Source organism: Equus caballus, chromosome 5, assembly GCF_041296265.1.
Source record: "Equus caballus isolate H_3958 breed thoroughbred chromosome 5, TB-T2T, whole genome shotgun sequence".
Classification (NCBI taxonomy): domain Eukaryota; kingdom Metazoa; phylum Chordata; class Mammalia; order Perissodactyla; family Equidae; genus Equus; species Equus caballus.
Window position 1 is genome coordinate 58,106,353 of NC_091688.1, and position 15,411 is coordinate 58,121,763.

At 44.9% G+C, this 15,411-nt stretch overlaps 1 long non-coding RNA gene across 3 annotated transcripts; it reads left to right on the top strand.

Annotated features, from left to right (window-relative positions):
- Positions 1-1,276: 1,276 nt before the first annotated feature.
- On the top strand, positions 1,277-13,921 carry LOC111773543 (uncharacterized). 3 transcript variants are annotated; one of them, XR_011438738.1, is made up of 3 exons: positions 1,277-1,876; positions 2,516-9,199; positions 10,647-13,921. It is a non-coding gene; the product is annotated as an uncharacterized lncRNA (long non-coding RNA). The 3 variants fall into 3 exon arrangements; XR_011438739.1 differs by having other exon boundaries at positions 2,519-9,199; XR_011438737.1 differs by lacking the exon at positions 1,277-1,876 and having other exon boundaries at positions 1,888-9,199.
- The last annotated feature ends 1,490 nt before the right edge of the window (positions 13,922-15,411 follow it).

The following is a 15,411-nucleotide window of genomic DNA, read 5'->3' on the forward strand; positions in this document are numbered from 1 at the left end:
ACCACCCCTGACCTAGTCCATGCCCTCGTCATTTCTGAAGTGGAGTACGAGAAACACCTCCTAGCACTGCTCCCTGCCTCCAGTCTGACCACTGGTGGGTCCACCTTCTACTCAGCAGCCAACAATATCATGTGATTTCCTTGCTTGAAGGCATTCATGGGTTCCCCATCTTGTACAGAACAAGTATAATGCTTCGCCTGGCTTAAAGAGCCTTCTAGAACCTTCTCCTAGTACTTCATCAGGCTCATCTCCTATAACATCCCACGTGACAATTTCAGACTGCTCCCTGGCAGCTCCTCTCAGACGCCACACAGTTTCCTGTCTCTGTGCCTTTGTTTATGTTGCTGACTCTTTTTGGAATTTCCTTTCCACCTATCTTCACCTGGCATCAACTTCTCTTGGAAGCTTTCTCTTAACTTTCAGGGTAGGCACCCACTTGGGGCACTCAAGATCTGTGACCATCTCTATCTTATAACCTAACCTACTGCATCCAAAGTATTTGTTCACATCTGTCTTCCCAAATAAACTTTAACATGTTACCCATCTTTGAAACCTCAGCCCTTAGTGCAGGGCCTTATATATAGTAGATGCTTAATAACTTTTCACATGAATGTAAGTTGAATTGGACAGGAATTCAGCTAAATGTTTTTAGCGAGCTAGCAGACCGGGGGTGGGGGGGCGGGTGAGAAGGTAAGGCTCAGAGATTGTGTGGTGGGGGAGGGTGACTTGGGGGTCCAGAGATGGTGTGGGTGGGAAGGATAGAGGAGAAATGGGAATGTGACGTGAGGGCATTTCATAGGGAAGCTGTGGGTGTGTGTATGTGTGTGCATGTGTGTGCATGTGTGTGCAAGCTCAAGAGAGAGAGGGAAAGATTATAAAGAAAGAATAAATGGAGAGAGGAGTGATGACAAAAAGGGAGGGAGGAGACAGTTTGAAAGAAAGGAGTGAGGGAGGGGAAAGATAACACACGTTGGACCTTTCTGTAGTCACAGAAAGCATATAGCTACTGAGAGGAGAAGCAATGGGCAGAACTTACACATTTGGCCTTGCTTAGAACTGGAGCTGGCTTGGGAGATAACCAGGATCTGTAAACTCTAGAGATTTTGTGTTTCTTTTTTCAAGTTCAGGGTTACTTCTTCCTCCCTTCTGGGCCCTTTTGTATACAGAAGCTTTTACTTCCTTGACAGAATAAAACATCAGCTGTGCTTAAAAGTGTCTTTCCACTCAGGGAACACAGCCTTCCTACTGACTCTGTAAGGTGCTTTCTTTCCCCGGGGAAATCACCCTTGGCTGCAAGTCCGCAGGCCTCTGGAAGGTGTAATTTGCTAAAGAAGTTCAGATAAATACATCACCCAGAGCAGAACCGCAGCCAAGGCTGGAAGGAGTCCTTTGTGTTCAGGACTTCGTCTGCTCAAGAGCCCTCCTTCTCCCAAGTGGCATCTTCAGGGGCAGAAACAGGAAAATCCCAACAATAGGAGGAATGCAGAGCTTTGCCCAGCATTTGTAGTCGGCACTTGTGTAAAGAGAGAATCTTTTTACGTTGCTATTCAGCAGCTGAGGGGGAGGGAAAGGCCTGCCCTTCTGAACCTGGCTCCGGTTCCTCCCTGATCTGCTCCGCCCAGCTCCAGGCATGAAGGGGGAGACAGGTGGGCAGGGCCTGGGCCCTAGGGGCAACCCTGGCAGCTTGAGTCAGCTCCCTCCTCTGATGTCCTCCTCTGATGTCCAGTTACTCTAAGGAGAGTGTTTTTGAGGGCCTACTCTGTGCAGGTACTATGCTGGGTACTGGAGTACAAGCACGCGGAGGACTCAGTCCCTGCCCTTGAGAAACCACAGGATGGTGGAGGAGACAGATAATCAGTGCCTTCTGCACAGAGTGGTAAGTGTTTCATGTGAAGGGAACTCAGGATGCTATGGCGCCTGGGAGCAGCACCTGTTCTAGCTTTCATAACAGTTCAACAGAATGTCGCAGGCTGAAGGGACTCAGCGCGGACAGAGGCCCAGAGGAGAGAAACAACATGCTAGGTGTGGGCTGCCGGAAGAGAATGCTGCTGCCCAAGGGTGAGATGTAAGAAAGGGATGGCAGGAGAGGACAGGAATAACTCCTCAGCCACACAGTTTACTTTCTTCTGACCTTTATTTTCACTCTGACCTTTTGGTCAAAAGATACAGGTTTAAGGGGTGGGGGTAGGATGATGAGAGGGAAGAGTTCTTCCCCAGGCTTTGTCCGAGTCCCTGGTCAGCACCACAGCAGGCCTTTTACACAGAGGACGGTGCCCTCCAGAAGCCTGGGGGGGCAGCTGACTGTGTGCCAGAATGTGAGGGATGAAGCCCAGCCCACAGTGGAGGTGAGGACAGAGGGCTGGCCGAGGCCCACAGCTCCACGGAAGGCCTGGCAGGCATTCTCACCTCTTTCTCAACTTCCACCCAACCAAGGGAGTATAAAATTATTTACTTTCCCACCCTCGATTGCTGCTTCCCTCAAACATACTGGTTGTTTTATGTCTTCTGGGTGTAGCAGAATTGGAACACTCTGTCTTGGCAAGTCATGCCTCCTTGGAGAGCGTTCAGAAGGAGCTGCCCTTTCTGGCCCGGAGCAAACCGAACCTCAGGTAGATGCTGTCACATCCTGGTGCTTTCTGGTTCCTGCTGCCCTTGGACGGGGCTGGACTGCAGGAAATTAGTGAGGAATCCGCAGTCTCTGATCCTGGACGGGGCCGGCCACAGTCCTGGTCTCGACTTGACAAAACTGGTCATTTAAGATAGAACTGTCATTTCAGGTTCCTAGTGAAGACAGTCAGCACACAAGATTTCTTCATGCAGGTGTTTAAAAGCACACAGAAACTGCACCACTGGGCATGTTGTTTGTCTCAGTTTGTCTTCCTTCCGGGTGTTATGATAGGACTTCCCAGGCCCTGGAGAAGGGGACCAGATCCCAGAGAGTGAGCCTGCTCTCCCAGCATTGCAGTAGACCGCTTTTCATTTCCAGTGGGAAAAAGTGTTATCCAAAACTAAGCAGTGGGCAAGCTGTTTTTGCATCTTTGTAGCTCAAATGAAGTCATCAGGGATGACTGTTTAAAATAAGAACTTGAAGTCCCACTTTGACCTTCCCTTCGCACCATGCTTCTGCTCACGGCCCTGAATAGCTGACTCTGTTTCCTGCTTACCTGTTGGTTGGCCCCATCAGACGCTAATGCTGGGGATGTAAGCTGACTATTCCAAATGCAGAAAGAAATGAACACTTACCATTTGCTTCTTAAATGTGCCAGGTCTTTTTTTCTCTCTCTCTTTTGACTGCTGGTCATCATACCTGACATCTTAAGATTGTTTTGTTACAACTGCCCTTTGGTACAACCAATATGCACTTGATATTGTTATGATCTTGTGAAATGACCTTGCAATCTTTCTCATTTTAAAAACTAGCAACTTATGCAAGATTTTTTTCCCCCGGCTATATAACTCCTCTCTGAACCAGCACACTCTTTTTTCAGCTTTCTGGTTTCTTTGCTAGCAAGATAATAAACTTTGACATGTGCTCGAGATCAGTTTGTTTAAGACATTTAACTTTTTGACATCACCCTGCACTCTGGGCACACCTAGTCGCAAAGGTTTTCTCAGCCTCCTCCTTTCCAGTCCCTTCTCCTCCTCCCCAGACGTTTTCCAGTGCATGGAGGACCGGTAAGTCTCTAGCCCCATGCCCCAGGCCTACTCCATCTTTTTTCATTTTTAAGTCTGCTCACTCCTATATGTCTTTCAAGATTCAACTCAAGGCCATCTCTTTCTGCCTTTCCTGATGGACTCTCCCACCCCTCCTCACCCTTCAATGCCTCTCTCCAAACCAGGTTAGGGGCTCCCTTGTGCTCCTATGGTTACCTTGTCTAACACTGGACACCATAAGAAAAATATGACTTTTTTTTAAGACTTGCCTAGATTTATAACTTAATTGTAAAGTACATGATAAATATTTCTAGCTAACTTTGATTGGAGTGCTTACTATGCACCCAGTACCATTCCAAGAGCTTTGCACAAATCATCTCATTACAGGTTTACGAGAGCCCTGTAGGAGATTCTCCCATTGCCTACCAAACAACCATTCCTTCCTTCATGGCTGGCAGAGCCCTAATTTTGTTTGGGTCTCTACTCCTCCACCTAGTAACTCAAGGAAAGCTGTATCCCAACTGGTCTAAACCAATTACTATGATCCCTTTTCTCTTCGAGCGATTCGTTTCAGCATGGACATGTAATAAAACTCTGGCCAATGAGATAGGAAGAGAAGTCTAATGAGTGGAGGAAAGAGGAGGTGTTTCTCAATAGTTTCTGGATGCCAGAAGCTTTGGCAACCATTTTGCAGTTAAGAGAGGAATTAGCCTGAGAACAAGGAGACATAAAGAAAATGTCAGAAGCAAGAAATGGAAGGTAATTGAGTCTTTGATCGTGTCATTGATTACTGAGATAACCAACCCAGGGGTATCAGGACGTCTTTTTATGTGAAGGGATATATTTCCCTTATTGTTTAAATTGAATTATTTATAACCCAAAGCGTCTTAATCATGCAAAATCCATTAGAACATTCTATTGTTATATCCATTTTACGAATGAGATAATTGAAGCTCAAAGAGCGTAAGTGAGTAATTTACCCAAGATTAACTGCTTGTAAAAAGTTAACCTGACCCTGGGAATTTAGACACTGGACAATGCTTACTCTCTGAGAAAAGAGCCCAATCTTATTTGTTTTTTTTTTTTAATCCTTGCTTCTAGCATGTCTGAAATATGATAAGTGTTCAATAAGTACTTTTTAAATATATGAGTGCTTACATGATCTGAATTTTTATGGCCAGTCTTCCCTCAACATCACTGAACAGGTCAATATTGTGAGTCTTCTGAAAAGGAACAGAAAAATATATTTCATTTGGATCCTGCAACACTACTATTGGGTCCCCTGAAGAATGAAGTATTTAAAATAAGGAAGCAATATAATAATATTACAAACAGATAGGAAAGTAGATGAAAATAATCCCTTAGAACTCTTCCACTCTAACATCATTACCATTTCTGGGGATTGCCTTGCATTCCTTTTTATACACCTACTGGGCAGTTCAGTAGACACATGAAAAGCGCTTGATAAAATTTGATATCTATTATTTTTTTTAAATCTTAGCAAACTAGAAAATGAAGAACACTTCTTTAAGCTTTTAAAGTGTATCCATCAAAAAATAACTATAAATATCTAATTTATGTTGGAGATTTCAGTGATCTCCTTTAAATTCAGGATCAAGACCATCACAGCATCACTACTTCTGCTCAACATTATACTGGAAATCAGAGCTGGGGGATTAATCCAAGGAAAATAAATAAAAGTTGAGAAGACAAGGAAGGAAGAAACAAAGCTATTATTATTCACAGGCCATATTATCTACAAAAAAGAAAAAACAGGAGAATCTGTAGAAATACTATTAGCACTAACAAAAAAATGTTCTGCAAAGTTGCTAGATCAATTTGCAAATACAAATTGCCTTCCAATATATCTACAACAATTAGAAAAGGTAATAAAAAATACCATTTTCAATAGCAACAAAGCATGTAAGTTTCCTAGGTACAAAACCCACAAAAAGAATATACAAAACCTTTATGGAAAATATTACTACAGTTTACTGAAAAACATTAAAGAAGACCTGAATAAGTGGAAAATGAGAAGCTTATGCATTGATTTCAATTATCATGAAATTTCCAATCCTCTCCAGATTAAACTATTAATTCAACATGAGGAACAACAAAGAGGGGACCTTGACTTACCAGATATCAATACTTGAAATAAAGCGAAAGAAATTAAGATTTCAAAAGCATGGAGTAGACTCATGCTTCTCAAACTTTCATGCTCATAGGAATCCCCTGGGGATCTTGTTAATCGCAGATCCTATTGAGAAGATCTGGGATGGGGCTTGAGATTCTGCATTTCGAACAAGCTACAAGGTAATGCTGATACTGCTGGTCCATGGACCACACTTTGAGAAGCAAGGGAGTAGATAATTAAAAGAACAAAGAACTTGGAAACAAACCCATACATTTATGAAAGCTTGCTCTCTGATAAAGATGGCTTAGCAGATTAGTAGGGAAAGTGGACTAATAAATTGGGTTGACCTACAGTCCTTGTAAGAGGGACATAGGAGCGTCAAAGTAAGGGAGAGAGTTGAAGATTCTACGTAGCTGGCTTTGCAGAAGGAGGAAGCCAAGAAATGTAGGTAGGCTCTAGAACCCAGAAAAGGCAAGGAAACAGGTCCTCCCCCAGAGCCTGCAGGAGGAATGCAGCCCAGCTGACACACTGATTTTAGTCAGTGAAAGCCACTTTGGTCTTCTGATCTCTGGACTATAAGATAATAAATTTATTGTTTTAAGCCACTAAATTTGTGGTAATTTGTTACAGAAGCATTAGGAAACAAATGTACTGTATAACAAAGGGTACTATAAAACAAAGTGAAAAATAAGCCACAGATTGGGAGATTTTTGGAAAAGCATACAGCTGACAAAGAATTAGAGTATGAGACTATAAGGTGAACTAGAGATCAATAAAAGTAAGAGAAATGGCTCAGCAAAAAACAAGCCAAGGATATGTACAGAATTCACAGAGGAAGGAACCTCAATGGCCAAGAGAAATAAGAAAAGATGCACAACCTCACTAATAATCCTGGAAATGCAGATTGGAAAAACAGTGAGATACCATTTTACACCCATCAACATTTAAAAATTTTGATAATGCCAAGTGTTGATGAGAATGTAGAACAATGGGGACTTTCATTAAATACTGACAGAAGTGACTACTTTTGCAATGACTTTGGAGAGCGCAATATGGTAATACTTAGTAAACTTGAAGGTATTCAGACTCTGACTCAACAATTCCACCTGCGTTTTTCGTTACAGAAACGATCATGTGAGAACTCGGAGAAACTTACAAGACTGCTCATTAAGGCATTTTTGTAATACTAAATGATTGAAAACAACCTAAATGACCTTCAACGGGTAGATGGGTAAATAAATTACAGTATATTTCCACAATGGAATACTACACAGCAATTAAAATGAATGAATCAGCACTTCCTCTCTTACCTAACTATACATGTAATTATGCCTTAGCTGGGTTCCCTACCTCTAATGTCTTCCCCATTTCTGTACAACTGGAGGATCTTTGAAAATCTGATCATGCCTCTATCTTAATTAAAATTTCTCCAATGGGTTTTTAAATAATAGTTTTATTGAGGTATAATTGATATACAACAAACTGCATATATTTAAAGTGTACAACTTGGTAAGTTTTTACACATGTATAAACATCACCATGATCAAGGTGGTGAACACATCCATCACCCCCAAGTGTTTCCTTGTGTCCCTTTCTGGTCTCTCCCTCCAGCCCAGCCCATCCCCAAGTAATCATTGATCTGCTTTCTGTCACTATAGATCAGTTTGCATTTTCTAGAGTTTTATGTAAACAGCATTATTTAGTATGTATTCTTTTTTTTGTCTGGCTTCCTTCACTCTGTATAGTTATTTTGAGATTCACCTATGTTGCTGTGTACTTCATTCCTTTTTATTGCTGAGTAGGATTCCATTGTATGGATACACCACAATTTCTTTATCCATTCACCTGTTGGTGGACGTCTGGGTTGTTTCCAGTTTTTGACTCTTACAAATAAAGCTGCTATGAGCATTTGCATACAAGTCTTTGTGTGGACACGTGCTTTCTTTCCTCTTAGATAAATTCATAGAAGTGGAACGGCTGGATTAGCCGGTAGGTATAGGTTTAACTTTTTAAGAAACTGCCATAGTGGTTGTACCATTTTACATTCCCACCAGCAGGTTTCAGTGTGTTTTAAGAATAAGATCTGGGGATCTTATTCTTAGAATAAGCAATGGAAAAAGGGCCTTGGAAGACGTAATTAGGTTAAGGATCTTGAGGTGAGATCATCCTGGATTTCGAGTTTATTGAGCTTCAAACATCCTGAAGCCCAATAACATGTTCTTATGAGAGGAAGGTAGAGGGAGACAGGCAGAGACAGAGAAGACAGAGGCAGAGATCGGAGTCACTCTGCCCAAGCCAAGGAAGGCCTGGAGCTCCCAGAAGCTGGAAGAGGCCAAGAAGGATCCTCTCCTAGAGGCTTCAGAGGGAATGTGGCCCCGCCACACCTTGATTTTGGACTTCTGGCCTCTAGCACTGCGAGAATACGTTTTGTTGTTTTAAGCCTCCCAGCTTTTGGTAATTTGTTACGTCAGCTCTAGGAAACTAATACACTCATCATAGACTTTATGCTGGGCACCGAGGATTTGAAGATTAAAGGTGTGGATCCCACTGTCGAGGAGTCTAAAAGCAGGCAAGCAGACTTACAGAGAACAACTGTGTTAAACTGAGATAGCTTCTGCGACTGGGTGTATCTAGTAAGGAGAGCGATTGCAAAAGTCTAACCAAAAAAGGCAGTCCTGTCCTGACCTCTCCTTTCTCCCTCCCCTCTTGTCTTTCCCTGGTTTCTTTTCCACTGTTCCTTATCTCAATTAACAGCATCTTCACTGTGCAAATTGCACAAGCCAGAAATCAAGGAGTCACTCTTATATCTCACCCTCCCATGATCAATCTGCCACCAAAACCCCATTAGCCTTATTTATTTCCTTAATATTTCTAAAAATTTCCACTTCTCTCCACCTCCGTGGCCACCACCGTGCTCCAAGCTCCCATCCCCTCTGGCTTGACAAATTCCTCCTGGCGGGTCCTCCTGCCTCGCTCTGCTTCCCCTGCCCTCTCTTCTCCCCTCTGCAGTGGGAATAAGCTTATCACAAGGACATTTGGTGGCACTGCCCTGCGGATGAAACTCTGCTCTGGCTTTGCACAGCTCTTAGCATAAAAGGGAACTCCTCCAGCTGGTCCAGGGGCCCTGCTGGTCCAGCCCTGCCCCCCACCTCTCCACGCCGGGTTCTCTGTGCTCCAGCCACCTTGTCTGCCTACAGTCCAGCACACTCTGCCTCTTCCACCAAGGGGCTCTCAGGAACTCTTCTCTCTGCACAGAAGACCTGGAACACTCCTTCATTCGGCTGACTGCTGCTGCCTCAGCATCATCCCTGTGGAAGCCTGCTTCACGTACCGATGAGGTCGCCCTCCTGTCTGCATCCCTGAGAGTCATGGTTACGATTCTGCACTGGGGGCTTCTTCCCCCACTAGCCTGTAAGCTCCTTGGGCACGGGGAACGTGGCCTTTCTTATTCACTGTTGCGTCTCTAGCGCACAGCCTGGGGCCTGGTGCACACTAGCTGCTTACTCCCTATTTGTTGACAATGAACAAATTGCACCGTTGTTTATAATAGTGAACAACTGGAGAAAATTTACTGAGAACAAGTTAAATCACCATGTATGGGTGTGATGCAATACCATGGAAGTCTTCGAAACAATGCAGTGGAGCTGTGTTTACCGACATGGAAAGTTGGCTGGGATAGAGTTTAAGTAAAAAACAACAAAAAAAGCAAGTTGCAGAACAATTGGTAGGGGAAACCGTTGTTTTTTGTTTTGTTTTGTTTTTTAAGTCATTGTTTTAAAATCAAAAGCAGTATATCCAGGATAGGTTCAATGGGGCGTGAGCGAAGGTGTGGAAGGACGATGTCAAATGGTTCACAAGGCTTAGTGCTGGCTGCTGGGCCGGGAGAGTGAGAGAGGCGACTTAAGTACATTTTGTAAAGAATTTATAAAATTTTGCGTTGCTTGAAATTTTTATTTTTACAAGTACGTATCATTTTTGTAAGTCAAGCATGTTTTTAAACAGTGAAAGGAAGACAGGAAGCCTCCCAAGGAGGAGAGCCCATTCACGAACACCCGTAGCACGCTCCTTCTCTGCCCTCAAGCCCCGTTACGACCCCATCCACCGGCTTTGGACTTGTGTCCTTGTCCTCTCCCCTGCACCCCTGCCCTCTCCCCTGTGTCCCTGCCTTCATCCCTGTGTCCCTGCCCTCTCCCCTGCACCCCTGCCCTCTCCCCTGTGTCCCTGCCTTCATCCCTGTGTCCCTGCCCTCTCCCCTGCACCCCTGCCCTCTCCCCTGCACCCCTGCCCTCTCCCCTGTGTCCCTGCCTTCATCCCTGTGTCCCTGCCCTCTCCCCTGCACCCCTGCCCTCTCCCCTGCACCCCTGCCCTCTCCCCTGTGTCCCTGCCTTCATCCCTGTGCCCCTGCCCTCTCTCCGTGACCCTGCCTTCATCCCTGTGTCCCTGCCTTCGCCCCTGCACCCCTGTGCCCTTGCCCTCTCTCCTGCGCCTGTATCTTCTCACCTGTGCCCCGACTTTCTCCTCTGCCCCATGCTCTCTCCCCTGTGTCCCTTCTCTCACCTGCACTCCTGTCTTCTCACCTGTGCCCCACCTTCTCACCTGTGTTCTGTCCTTTCACCACCTCCCCAGTGTATGTGGCTTTTTGCAAGTTTCCGGAATGGCGAGGCTGTTGGAGTGTCGTTAACCACACAGCAATTCATGTTAGTGACTTTACCTCCTGACGGGGATGTAAGCTCTCAAAAGGAAAGGGACTAACATATTAAGAATGAAACTCCTAACCTCTCCCAGGCATGTCTATATACTTTAGCCCATGGAATCCTCATGAGAACCTTGTATCGATATTTTTATCTCTATTTCACAGGACACTGTGCTCAGAGAGCTTGTCGCTTGCCCAGTATCTCACAACAAGGACTCAAACGGAGCTCCCGCTGGCTCCCACCTCCCGGCCTCTGCTCCCTGACACTGGGGATCCACGACCCCACACCCTCCCATCTCCTTCCCGGCTCATCTCCTTCCCAGCTCGTTTCCTCCGGATGATAAGAGCTGGGTAAATGTTTGCCTGATGATGAAAGTAGTTTATCCTTCAGCCAGCACGTCCACTAAATAGTCTTTGTATTCATTTTCCATTAAAGCTTCTTCTCCCCAAAGCTTAAAATAGGATTGGAAATTTGCTGTGTTTGACCTATTTTCACCCATTAGCATAATTAATCAAACTAGGGAACTGAGAAGCTCCTGGATGAAGATGAAGGAGCCCTGGCAATATCTCAGGGAGGGGAGGCCAGAAGGAACCCTAAGGGCACAGGGTCCCAGGGGCACTGAGGAGACAGGAGAGGGGCTGGAAACAGCTCGGAAGTGGAGGCAGGCAAGAGTCAAGACAAACTCTGTCACGGCAGAGTGGAAAGAGCCCCAGACCTTGTGGAGGAAATTGACCCCAGCTCTGCCACCTACTGGCTGGGAACCTGGGGCCAACCAGTTTACCACCTGAGCCTCAGTTTCCTCCTCTGGAAACTGTGAGAGGCTACCAGCCTCAGTAGGGTGATGCCTTTAATTCTAGTGAGAGGATGTGTGTGAATGCTGCTTGTAAAGAATTAAAAGAATAAGGCATTTGCAGCGTTCCGTGGGTACTGACAGTTCCACTCTACTGACGTAACTTTGTCTTCTTTACTTTGGATTCAAAATTCTCAGTCTGAAAGATGGGATGTTATGAAACTGCTTTAAGTGCTTTTGAGGTGGCATCATCTTTACATGCCCCATCTCCTAAGACCTAGCACGGTGTCTCGCACGTAACTGGCACTCAGAGAGGTCTACTTGAATGAATGAATTTAGCTCGTAACTGCCCAAGCAGCGGCCCTATGTTATTGCTATCACACTCCCTGACCCTGTGCCCGCGTGCTAGCCTATCCAGCAGCAGCCACCCAGGGATTATTGTAACAGGTGAGAGCAGCTACTAGGAACGGGGCAAACATGGGAAGGAGAGTCCAGTTGAGGCACAGGATGAAGACGCCCCTGAATCGTCTCCTTGCTGGCCACAAAGAGCTGGAGTTGGTGCAGGAATCAAGTACAAGTGGGGAACCAGGGCAGGATGCAGTGATCTCATGTTAGATGGAAAGGGGTCTTCAAACTATTAGATAAAAGCAAAATTAACAAGCAAAAATAATAATGTATCCCAATCAAATGACTTTTTTTTTAAGGAAGATTAGCCCCGGAGCTAACATCTGCTGCCAATCTTCCTCTTTTTGCTGAGGAAGACTGGCCCTGAGCTAATATCCATGCCCACCTTCCTCTACTTTATATGTGGGACACCTTCCATAGCATGGCTTGCCAAACAGTGCCATGTCCGCACGTGGGATCCGAACTGGCACCGCCGAAGTGGAAAGTGCGAACTTAACCACTGCACCACTGGGCCAGCCTCTCAAATGACTTTTTAAAACACAAGACTCATACATGCACACACACCCAAATTGTACTTTTAGTCACTCTGGTTGGTTATATATCTAAGGAGAGTAAGATGGTGTTTGGTGTTGGGGGCTTAAAATAAAATGTTTCCTTTGTATATGTGTTCTTTCTCCAGATCCCAGTAAACATTGTGCTATGTTTCCATCCGTAGGTGGTAATATTACATACTCTTCCTTTCCAATTGCAACTCTTCATTGCTTTTGGCAGCAAAAGCTCTGCTCAGGGTCAAGATGAGAGAGTGACTGGTACTAGCCAAAGAAAATTGAGATGGATTCTTACAGCGCATTGAATGAGGGCCCCCCAAATATATGTCTGCATCCTGATCCCCAGAATCTGTGCATGTTACTTGATCTGGAAAAAGGGTCTTTGCAGACATAATTCAATTAAGAATCTTGAGATGACATCTCCCTGGATTATCCAGTGGGCTTTAAATTAGATGACCTGTGTCCTTATTATTAGAAGGGCAGAGAGAGGTTTGAAACAGACAGAAGAGAAGACGATGCTGAGAGGAGAAGGCGGTGTGAAGACAGAGGCAGAGATTGGACTGATGTGGTTACAAACCAAGGAGTGTCGGCAGCCACTAGAAAGGAAGAGAGAGTCATGGAGTGGATTCCCTCCCAGAGCCTCGGAAGGAAGTGTGGCCCCACTGACAGCACGATTGTGGACTTCTGCCTCCAGAACTTGAGAGAGTACATTTCTATTGTTTTAACTCATCCAGTTGGCGGTAATTTGTTACAGCAGCCCTATGAAAGTAATAGAATTCTCAAATGCTATCTGCTCACAAATTTCAACGTGAAAGATATAAACACCCAAACCTCAGTCCAGATTCCAATGGTGAGAAGCCCCCATGGAAGCCTCGACAGCCCCTTTGGACTCAGCAGTCCCGCGGAGTATTTCCCCAGGGTTTCCTGACGCCCCTGCCTCCTCCCTCAGAGCTTTGACCCTGCCACTCTATTGCGGGTCCTGTGTAACCTTCCCCAGAAATACACTTGGCTGAGCCCCACACCGCAGCTCTTAGGATGTTTAGGACTATTTTTCACCTACCCAAGTTCCAGGGTTCTAGGGCGTAGGAAAGTATTAAAATGTGCCTGAAAACCTTATAACGAGGATCTGTCAATTCTGGGTCTGGGAGTGTAGGCCTGTCTTTGCAGCACCAGGCTTGTACCACAGTGTGGTCAACATTAAGGACTAGATACTGCGTGCTGAGTGGTTAAATCTCGCATATATTCCTACCAGACTTGCCCGGGCGAACAGGGCACAGGAGGAAATTGTATTCTCATTTCCTCCACATCTCCTTCAAAAGCTTCCACACCCCTAAGCCCTCAGGGCTTCTGTGCTGGTCCAATCTTCTCTCTGCAGGGCCCATTCTGCTCCTCCTCTCCCCCTACCCACAAAATGAACCTGTCCCAGGCCCGTTGGTCCAGGCCTTTCTCCAATGTTAAGGGACAATTATCATTAGTGCATTAATGAGGTCAGCTCAGGAGTTTGACAAATTTCTCATGATGGAAACCAGATGGAGGAAGGTGGGTTGCGCGGTGTACCCGTGGGCGGATTCATAGTTGGCTGAAGGCATTCACTCTGAAAAAAATCCCTGGCCTTCTGAAGCCGGGTTTCTTGCTCTTGGGCCAATCCTAGTCAACATTTTAATCAATGATTTGAATAAAGTCAAAGAGGAAAGCTTATCTAATTTGCAAATGACTAAACTCTGAGCAATGTAGAAAACATATTTGTGCACATGCTCAGTATTTTTAAAAATACAAAATGATGAACGACGATGAATAAATCAGAATCAATGTAACTTCTTTCACTTGGTTTCAAGAATAAGCCGCAAAAGCAAAATATAGGTTAATAGCACTTCATGAGAGAGAAGAATTAGTGGTTTTAGTTTATTTTAAGCTCAATATGAGTCAACAGTCTGAGAAGAACTAAAAAAAAGAGAGAGACATAAATTTAGGTTGCATGTCTACAATGTCCGGATCCAGATCAAGGGTGGTCATCATTGTGGTAGGTTTTGCGCTGGCAAACATGGCTGCAGTTCTGACTCTGGTTCTGGATATCATGGCTGAAGAGGGATATTGGCTCATTGGCGAGTACCCACAGAGACAAGTCAGGTTGGTAAAGAGTTTAACAGCTTTGTCACCTGAGCAAAATTGCTCAGAGTCCAGAGAAGAAAAGACTCAGGGACACATGTTATCTCTCTTCACATATCTGAACAGCCATCCACTTAGAAGGTTGGGAGTGTGGATGGGGGTCAGGTTGAAATCCTGTATATCTTCAGAGAACAAAAGGAAAACAAAGAAAAGTCTAAAGGGACCAGATTTGGTTTTATTTCTAAGACTCAATGACATACAGCAATAGGGTGGTTGCCTTGTGAGAAGGTGACACTCCCATCCTTGGAAATATTCAAGCAAAACTATCATTACCCTGGTCACCAGGGTGAGCTAGACTAGACTCACTGGCTGGTTGAGTTCCTCTTCCATCTTTACCACTAAGTGTATGTCCCCTTAGATGTCACATGGTTGGTCAAAAGGATAACTCTTCCAGACAAAAGATGACCATTCTTGGTTAGAATCTGAAGTGGCATTGTCCCTGGTTAGAATCTCTAAGTAAGCTCTCAAAGTCCATTTGAACGAATCTCTTGGGTGTTACATTACTTGTATACAGTATGTTATTAGGATTATTTTGATTTCAGGTAAAAGATACTAAATCAGCTTTAAAAAAAAAGAAGGGGGGAGTTTTTTTATGTCACAAACATCTTTTGTTCATGTAATTCTGGAGGACAGAAGTGGAGCTGGTCTCAGACATCAGTCAGAGCCTCCCTCTCCATCTCTGAACTCTGCTTCCTCCGTTCAGAACCCAGGGCTGCAAAGAGCTCTAGGCTGACTTCACCCCAGCCGGTAACCCAGGGAGAACGGAGAGATACAAGCTCTTCCTAGGGAAGAGCTCTGATGGCTCAACCTGGGTCACATGTTCACTCTTTGGATGAATCACTGTGACCAAAAAATTAGAGACTATGATTGGCCAGGCCTGGGTCACTTTCTCACTATTTGGGCCTGGGACAGGGGACTGTGATTAGCAGCCAGAATCACATGGATAGATAACGGAAGGAAGTTGCCAGGCAGATAAAACACAGCCATCCATTACTGGGCTTACCAGTTGACGTTTGCACG